Below are 9,112 nucleotides of genomic sequence, written 5' to 3'. Positions count from 1 at the left end.
GTTCTCCAAGCCAAGAAGACAGAGCAACATTGGCATCTTCGACTCTGTGAGATCATTTTTGCAACCGCTTATTCGGTCATCAATATCTCTGTTTTCGCCGATTGCATTGTGTAAGTCTCTATTCATAGCTTCGTATGCCCGTATATTTTTCATGCATATTTATATTGTTGTACTATTAGTTCCTTCGCTAGTTTTGCACATTAGAGTGTTTCAATAAATATTAGTCTTAAATTCTGATATCACGGGTTCCAAACCTAGTTCATGTGTAAAAGATCCCAACATGGTTCTTTTGCTGAGTTTTTGAATTTCAGATGACATATCTTGCACACCAAGATATTGGGTACAAAATTAGGGTTTTATAAATTGCACGTTTCCCAAAAATATCATTTTTTGAGTAACCGCCAACTTTTTTCCCTGAAATATCGGGATCCAATAAATCCACCTTCCCTTCTTTTCATGGAATATACGCTCAGAGACTGGCCTCATCTTTTGGACCGAGTTTGCCTTGTAGCCTCGATCATTCGAGCTTAGATCATCCTGATTTTCATTCTTAATTTCTTGTTCGCCTGGCCCTCACCCTTTTTTTTCTTGCTAGATGTCGCATAACTCAAAAGAGCGGTGGGGGTCAAAGCTCGCAATTCCTTATTCACCGAAGGCTCCAAGCCTGGAGTCACCTTTCACCCGGAACCAGCGTCTGATTCGGGAGCACCAACTAAGACGTGAGCAAGAAGATACCCGAGATCACTTTCGGCGTCAAATCGACGAGGTCGAGGAGGGAAAAAGGAAGAGACTTAGGGTCGTTGTATACCCAGATCTAGACTTCGAGCCCAGACCAATTCCCATCGATGCCATTCTTAGAGTGACAATCGCCTTCGAGCCGAGGGACCTTCAATTTTCACTGATGGGAGAACCATCAAATCCCCCTTCTACCTCGCAGTTAACCTCCATTCCCACCTCGAAGAGAGAATTCTTCGAGGCCGAGCACTACTGGAGCTCGATTTCTTCATTAGGGTAGATCTCCGACATCTTGTCCCTTCACAATATTGGACTATCGGGCTAGCTGAGAAGTCGAGCTCCGACATCCCATGAGCGAAGTTTCCGTGCCCCGGGAGATGGGAACCCCGACAACAAGCTGAAGTACGCGGCTTGGATCCAGGAACACATGAGGGCAGGGGCTTTACCGCCCTTAAAGTCCTTTTTCAAGAACTTCTTGGATTTCGTTAGACTCGCCCCTTTCCAACTCAACACTAATTCGTACAGGGTTTTGTCCGCCCTGAGGTCGCTCTACCACAAGCTAAAGTGGGAAGGACCTTCGCCACAGGAGATTCTGTATCTCTTTTGTTTGAAGAGCAATCCCTCCCGAGCATAGGGAGGAGACGGCTTCTATTACCTTTCGAGCTATCCAAAGGAAAAGAAAATCTTTGAGGATCTACCCAACCATCCCCCAGATTTCAAGAAGGCTTTCTTTTGGATGGATGGCCTGGCTCTTTCCAGACACTACTCGTTCAGTCGAATTCGTAAGTACCTAAAAAAATTCTTCTTTTTGTGCTCGAGTTTTTTTTTAAGCTCGCACTTAGTCATAATATGTTCATTTTTTCAACCAACTACTGTCATCCCACTCCCACCAAGGAGATGAAAGAGCACAAGGAGGCTTTGCTCCAACTTCCCTACGGCATGCGCTCCCTTTCCTATCTTCTTCATGAAGACATGCTTCAATCCTGCGGCCTCCTGGAGAAGGATCAGTCCACGTTCGACTGGTCTAACAAAAAATATACCAAGTGGGAGTTCGTGCCTCGCCCAACTGGCAGCCTTCCTCCGAGGCGAAATGCTAAGCCGCCATCCCCAGTTCGACGTTGCAGGAGTCCGCAATTAGGGAACAAGGCCAATGATGAAGCCTCAAGCCGAGCGACAGAGGTATGGTCATCCTTAGCTCAGACTTTTGGTCTCCCTCACTACTTAAGCATAAGCCCAACAAATTAGTGTTGTGTAAGGATGATAGGGACCATTTTTATGTATGGTCCTGGGTAGATGAGAGGGTTCATAGGTTCGATAGTTGGCTCGGGAAGTATGACACTATGTATAGTCTGAACGAGGTATGGAATGAAATAGTCGTTTAGTACGGGACAAATGACTATAGAGACCTTTCGAGGTTGACTTCCATGTATAGGGAAGGTACTCCCCCCGCATCCTCTGAAGATGGAGGAATTACGTGGTCGCCGAGCACGAGCACGGGGGAGAGTTCCAGTTAGGTTTCTCTCTACTTGTCTTTTTATTCCTTGCTTGTCTGCATCATGCTAACTTTTTTGTCTTAGAATATCTTATAATGTGGTGTACTTGTGCAGGTGCTATGGACACCGACCTTGACATTGTACTCGCCAGTGGCGAGGGAGCCCAGAGGAGTAAGCGCTCGAGGGGCTTGCGGAAGTCTGACCAACCCTCCAAGGTCCTCAAGAGGACTGAGAAGACTCCTCCTCCACCAGCTCCCACTGTCATGAGCTCGGTTGTGGACCCTGCTTCCCAAGTCGAAGCTTCCACCATAGATGTCCCTCCAGTGCCTCCTACTATCCTGGTCGACCCAACTCTCGGTCCTCCTCCGAAGAAGTCAGTGTCGAAAGAGCGCATGCTGTTGATTTCTACTCATGTTGATGAGTATGTAATTGACAATGCTGTCGGGCCCCATGGTGCTACACTTTGCTCGGACATTCTGTCCTGAGTGGGCCAGAGCTTTGGTGGCTTTGACACCCCTCAGTGGCAGTTTTGAACAATGCTCGAGACTGCAATACACTTTATGACAAGAGTATCGAGCTCACTGCTGCGGTAACTTCCCTCATCTTATTATTAGTTGTACTTGTACTTAGTGTATGTTCTAATATGATTTCTTTGTGTGTCAGGCTCTTGCTGTCTCTGCTCAGCTTAATTATAAGTTGAACAATGAGGTCCATTCGAACATGTCCTATGCCCAGGAGTCGAAGGATCTCCAACTCAAGCTTACTGACAAGCTCAAGGCCACAAAGGCAAAGATAGAGGCTGAAGTTGAACAAATAAAGGCCAAGATAGCCGAGCTCGAGAAGGTGAATGCCCGGCTCATGGAGCTTGAGAGGATCAATGCCAAGCTTGAGGAGGAGAAGGCAACCACTTTTGAGATAATGGAGGGCGAAAAGGCTCGTCTCCTTGCAGAGTTTAAGGAGAAGAAGGATCGGGCGGTTGACATGGCCATGTATAGGATCTGGGCCAGTAATGCCGATCTTGATACCAGCTTCCTAGGCTCTTTCGAGGCAGAACTCATGGCCAAGTGGTAGGCTCGGCTCGACGCGGAGGACGCTGCTCGAGAGGAGGCAGAGAGAGCCAAGGAGGATGCTGAGAAGGCTAAGGAGGATGCTCCTCCCTCCTAAGTCTCTACCTGGGGCTGCGTCCCTTGAAATCTTTTTGTAATAGCTTTTATTCTCTGTTTTTTATGCCCCTGGGGCCAAGACAGTTTATAGCTCGTTTAAGAGCTATTTTTTCATTTGTTTTATGATATTCGCGTTTGAATTTAATATTTTTGCTTTTTATTTCTTAAGTCGAAATATTTCAAGCAATTTATATTAAGTGTCCTTATGTCTGTTTATTCATACAAACATGTGGTGGATTTTAGGCTCAAGCTTCGATGCATTCATGCATAGTTTACTCAATGTATCCGTGTCCGATCTCGTTATTTGTCAAGGTCGAAAGTTACTTTTACCATGCATCCAAAGGTACTTATATGGCGTGTAACGTAGATGGTTTAGTTATATCTTGCTTTGTTAGTCACTTTTCCTCATCCTTGGTAGCTCCCCAAGGTTATGAGGTCGAAACTATCTTTTTGCAGGATATTCCAGCCTCGATCTTGACTTAGCTTGAAGTAGGTTATGTTCCAACTTACTATCGATTAGTTTTAGCCGGTTCATTCCAAACCTATTCAGGTCGTGTTTGGTTTGTAATCCATACACTTATGTTTTCAATCTAGTTATGTCTAGATCGCGTATTTGGTTATATCCAAATTATCTTGCCTCGCACATTTGGTTATATCCAAACACTTTATTTTTAATGCCCAAATTATTTTAGCTCGCGTATTTGGTTATATCCAAACACTTTTATTTTTAATAATTTGGTTATGTCCAAATTATCTTAGCTTGCGTATTTAGTTATATCCAAACACTTTTATTTTTGATAATTTGGTTATGTCCAAATTATCTTAGCTCGCGTATTTGGTTATATCCAAACACTTTTATGCTTTTCGTATATGCTATTTTATTTTTTTAAGTCGACGGTATATATACCACTAATACCCCCTTAATACCCTATGAGTGTGACCATAGGTTATTAAATCAAGAGAATTTGCAAAAAAATACAGCATAATCAAACGAAAATGAGGTTTATTCGAAATTGAACAATTTATTGACAAAAACATAGCAAAGGTAAACAAACATGGTTACAGGTGTTATTGTTCCTATACTATTGATAGTAAGGTCGCAAATGTTCGCCATTCCATGCTCGTGGTACCAAATTCCCATTCAATCTTGCCAACTTGTAGACGCCAGGTTGGATAACTGATTCGATCTGATGAGGTCCTTCCCAATTAGGCCCGAGCACGCCAGCAGCTGGGTCCCGTGTTTCCAAGAACACACGCCTCAGCACCAAATCTCCCACACCGAATTTTCTATCCCGAACCCTTTTATTGAAATATCGTGTAGCTCGCTGTTGGTATGCAGCATTTTTTAGCTGTGCCTCGTCCCTTCTTTCTTCAATCAGATCCAGACTTACTTCGAGCTGGGATTGGTTCGAGGCTTGATCATAAGCGTGGATTCGAATAGTGGGTATTTCAACCTCAATTGGCATCATAGCCTCGCATCCATATGCCAGAGAAAAAGGGGTGTGTCCCGTTAAAGTACGGGTTGTGGTTCGATATGCCCACAAAACTTGGGGCAATTCTTCGGGCCATTTCCACTTAGCTTCTTCCAACTTCTTCTTCATAGAACTCTCAGGGTTTTATTTACGGCCTCGACTTGGCCATTCGCTTGAGGATGGGCCACGGAGGAGAAGCTTTTTATTATCCCATTTTTCTCGCAAAAGCTGGTAAACAAGTCGCTATCGAATTGAGTACCGTTATCGGACACTATCTTCCTTGGCATCCCATATCGGCAAATGATATTTTTTACCACGAAGTCCAAGACATTTTTCGAGGTAATTGTCACCATAGGCTTAGCCTTGGTCCACTTCATAAAGTAATCTATGGCGACTACTGCGTATTTGACTCCACCTTTTCCAGATGGTAACGAGCCTATGAGGTCGATTCCCCAGACTACAAATGGCCATGGGGAGGTCATCATAGTTAGCTCAGAAGGTGGAGCTCGAGGGATTATGGCAAACCGTTGACACTTATCGCATTTCTTGACGTAATCAAACGAATCTGCATTGATGGTAAGCCAGAAGTACCATTGGCGTATGATTTTCTTGGATAGGCTATGCCCCCCACTATGGTCTCCACAGAATCCTTCATGAATCTCTTCTATGATCTTCTTAGCCTCGAGTGGAGTCACACATCGGAGTAATGACATAGAGTATCCTCTTCGATATAGCCTTCCACCCACAATTGCGTACCTGGGGATTTGATACATCAGTTTTCGAGCCTTAGTCCGTTCTTCTGGGAGAATACTGGTTTCAAGGTACCTAATTATCGAGGTCATCCAGGTTGGCTCAGAGTTTATCATGCAAACATCTTCCTATTCAAGCTTGCTTATACTGGGTGTCGATAGATGTTCGATTGGCATGACATTCAGCTCGTCGACCTCGGTGGATGTTGCGAGCCTGGCTAAGGCGTCTGCATTCGAATTTTGCTCTCGGGGAACCTGTTCTATCGTGTAAAATTCGAAATGCTCGAGTGCTGCCTTTGCTTTTTCTAAATATGCAGCCATTTTAGTCCCAAGAGCCTGGTATTCCCCTAAGATTTGGTTGACCACCAAATGGGAGTCACTGTAGCAATGTATCGCCTTAGCCTTGAGTTTCTTGGCTATTCGAAGTCCTGCCAGTAGAGCTTCGTATTCAGCCTCGTTATTTGACGTTTCGAAGTCAAATCTCAAAGCGGAGTGAAATCCACTTCCTGCTGGGGTGATCAGTATTATTCCTACCCCCGACCCATTTTCATTGGAAGACCCATCAACATAAAGTTTCCACAGCTCGCGGGCTGGGGTTATTACTTCATCGTTAGTCACTCCAGTGCATCCCACTATGAAGTTTGCCAGGGCTTGTCCTCTTATGGTTGTCCTCGGATGGTAAGTGATCTCGAATTGTCCGAGTTCAACGGCCCATTTTAGTAATCGGTCCGAGGCTTCTGGCTTGGATAAGACTTGTCTTAGTGGTTGATCGGTCAGCACATGGATGGGGTGTGCCTGGAAGTAAGGTCGGAACTTTCAAGATGAGTGGATTAGGCTGAGAGCCAACTTCTCCATTAAGGGGTCTCGATTCTGCCCCCAGTAACCTTTTGCTGACATAGTATACAGGCTTTTGCACCTTCTGTTCTTCTCAGACGAGCACGACACTAATGGCGTGCTCGGTCGTAGCAAGATATAGGTACAAAACTTCTCCCGTGATAGGTTTCGACAAGATGGGAGGCTCCGCGAGGTGCTTCTTGAGCTCCTGAAAAGCTAGCTCGCATTCTTCTGTCCACTCGATTTTTTTGCCTCCCTTCAAGAGGTTGAAAAATGGAAGACAGCAGTCTGTAGATTTTGAGATAAACCTACTCAATGCCGCCATCCGCCCAGTCAAACTTTGGACATCCTTATGCTTTCGAGGTGAGGGCATATCAATTAAAGCCTGGATCTTATGTGGATCAGCTTCTATTCCCCAGGCATTTACAATGAAGCCTAGGAACTTTCCTGACGACACTCCAAAAGAGCCTCCTGGGGGTTGAGCTTCATGTCGTACCTCCGTAACACGGCAAAGCACTCTTCAAGGTCGTCCACATGGTTACTATTATGTTTAGATTTAACTAGCATATCATCAACATAAACTTCCATGTTATTACCTATCTGTTTGGAGAACATCATGTTTACGAGCCGTTGGTAAGTGGCTCCAGCATTCTTGAGTCCGAACGGCATGACATTGTAGCAATATAGTCCTTTGTCTGTCACAAAACTCGTATGCTCTTGGTCTGGGGCGTGCATGGAGATCTGGTTATATCTAGAATAGGCGTCCATAAATGACATAAGTCCATGCCCAGCTGTGGCATCTACGAGCTGGTCGATCCGAGGTAGGGGAACCAGTCCTTAGGGCAGGCCTTATTGAGGTCTGAGCAATCAATACAGGTCTGCCATGTCACGTTAGGTTTTGGAACTAGCATCGGGTTAGCGACCCAATCGGGGTAGAAGGCATCTCGTATGAATCGGTTTGCCTTCAACCTGTCGGCCTCTTCCTTTAGGGTCTTCTTCCTGTCATCATCCAGGAGTCTTCACTTTTGCTGCTTCGGGGGGAAGCTCTTGTTAATATTTAGAGCATGGCTTACCACATTAGGATTTATCCCTACCATGTACGAATGTGACCATGCAAAAACATCCTGGTTCTTTTTCAAAAAGAAAATTAATTGCTATTTCGTTTCTTCCGGAAGGTTTTTTCCTACCTTCACTATCTTTGGGGGGGTCTACTTCTTCGAGCTTGACCTCTTTGAGCTCTTCTAATGGTTTGAGGTCAGCTCTTTCCTCTATTCTCGGATCAATTTCTTCGTCTATCTTGAAGACTGACCCATCCTTATTCTGAATTATGACAAGTGTTTGTGCACTTGTCTGTTTCTTTCCTCTAATGGAAATGCTATAGCATTCCCTCCCTGCGAGCTGGTCCCCTTTTAGTGTCCTGATGCCACTAGAAGTCGGGAACTTGATGACCAAGTGCCTTACAAACAAAACTGCCCCCAGCCCTACTAGGGTGGGTCTCCCGAGCAGTACGTTGTAGGCTGATGGCAGATCCACTACCACAAATTCCATCATCTTGGTTGTCGAGACTGGGTAGTCTCCCAAGGTTACAGGAAATTCGATGGATCCCATACAGGCAATCCCTTCTCCTGAAAAGTCGTACAATGTCGTTGCACAAGCCTTTAGGTCATGAAGTGTGAGTCCCATATTTTCTAAGGTGGCCTTATAGAGGATATTCACTAAGCTCCTGTTATCAACCAGGACTCGGTGAACCCTCTTGTTCACGAGCTGGAGGGTGATGACCAGCAGGTCATTGTGAGGAAACTGCACATGAGACGCGTCATCCTCAGTAAAAGTTATAGGTTGAGATTCAACCCTCTGGTGTTTCGGAGCTCTGGGTTCGGGTTTGTAAAGGGACCCGTCACTAGTTCTCAACTCATTCACGTATCGTTTTTGGGCGTTCTTGCCCAATCCTGCAATATGAGGTCCCCCCGAGATGGTTATGACATCTTCTCCATCAATAGAAGGGGGCCGCTTGTCCTCCCTTGTTCGGGAGTTATTGTTTTGGGCAGGCGGTGGTGCAACTGTCCTCTGGCTGGTAGAAGCCTGATTGGGGTTTTGGTTTCTTACATATTGCCTGAAATATCCTCTCGAGATCAGGCCTTCAATCTCGTCTTTTAGTTGCCTGCATTCATCGGTTGTATGTCCGATATCTCTATGGAATCTGCAGTATTTTCTGGAGTCTCTCTTAGCTTTTTGGTTCCTCATGGGGTCCGGATGCCTGAAAGGGACCTGGTTTTCATTAGCCAGGTAGATATTCTCCCGAGACTCATTCAGCTCGGTATACACTTTGTACACGGAGAAATATCTTTCCCCTTTCTTCTTCTTTCCCCCTTCTGCCTCAGGATTATTCCCTTCATTCTTCTTTCTTTTAGAAGGGCTATCCACAGAGGGTTTTGAGGTTGTAGGATCCACCGAGGTCGAGGCAAAGTTTATGTTTGTTGTTGTAGTTATGGGCTAAGAGGCCATATTCAATGCTGACCTCGCCTCTTCTACATTAACAAACCTCTGAGCTCGTCAATTGAACTCGGTTAAGGACCTCACAGGTTTCCTTTGCATATCTTCCTAGAGAGGGCTTCCAGGCATTACCTCAGCTCGGACAGCCATTAAATGGCCGCTGTCATCTACTT

Source organism: Humulus lupulus, chromosome 9 (assembly GCF_963169125.1).
Source record: "Humulus lupulus chromosome 9, drHumLupu1.1, whole genome shotgun sequence".
In the NCBI taxonomy this organism is placed as follows: Eukaryota; Viridiplantae; Streptophyta; class Magnoliopsida; order Rosales; family Cannabaceae; genus Humulus; species Humulus lupulus.
The sequence above is the reverse complement of the archived record's forward strand: the minus strand, read 5'-3'. Positions refer to the sequence as shown.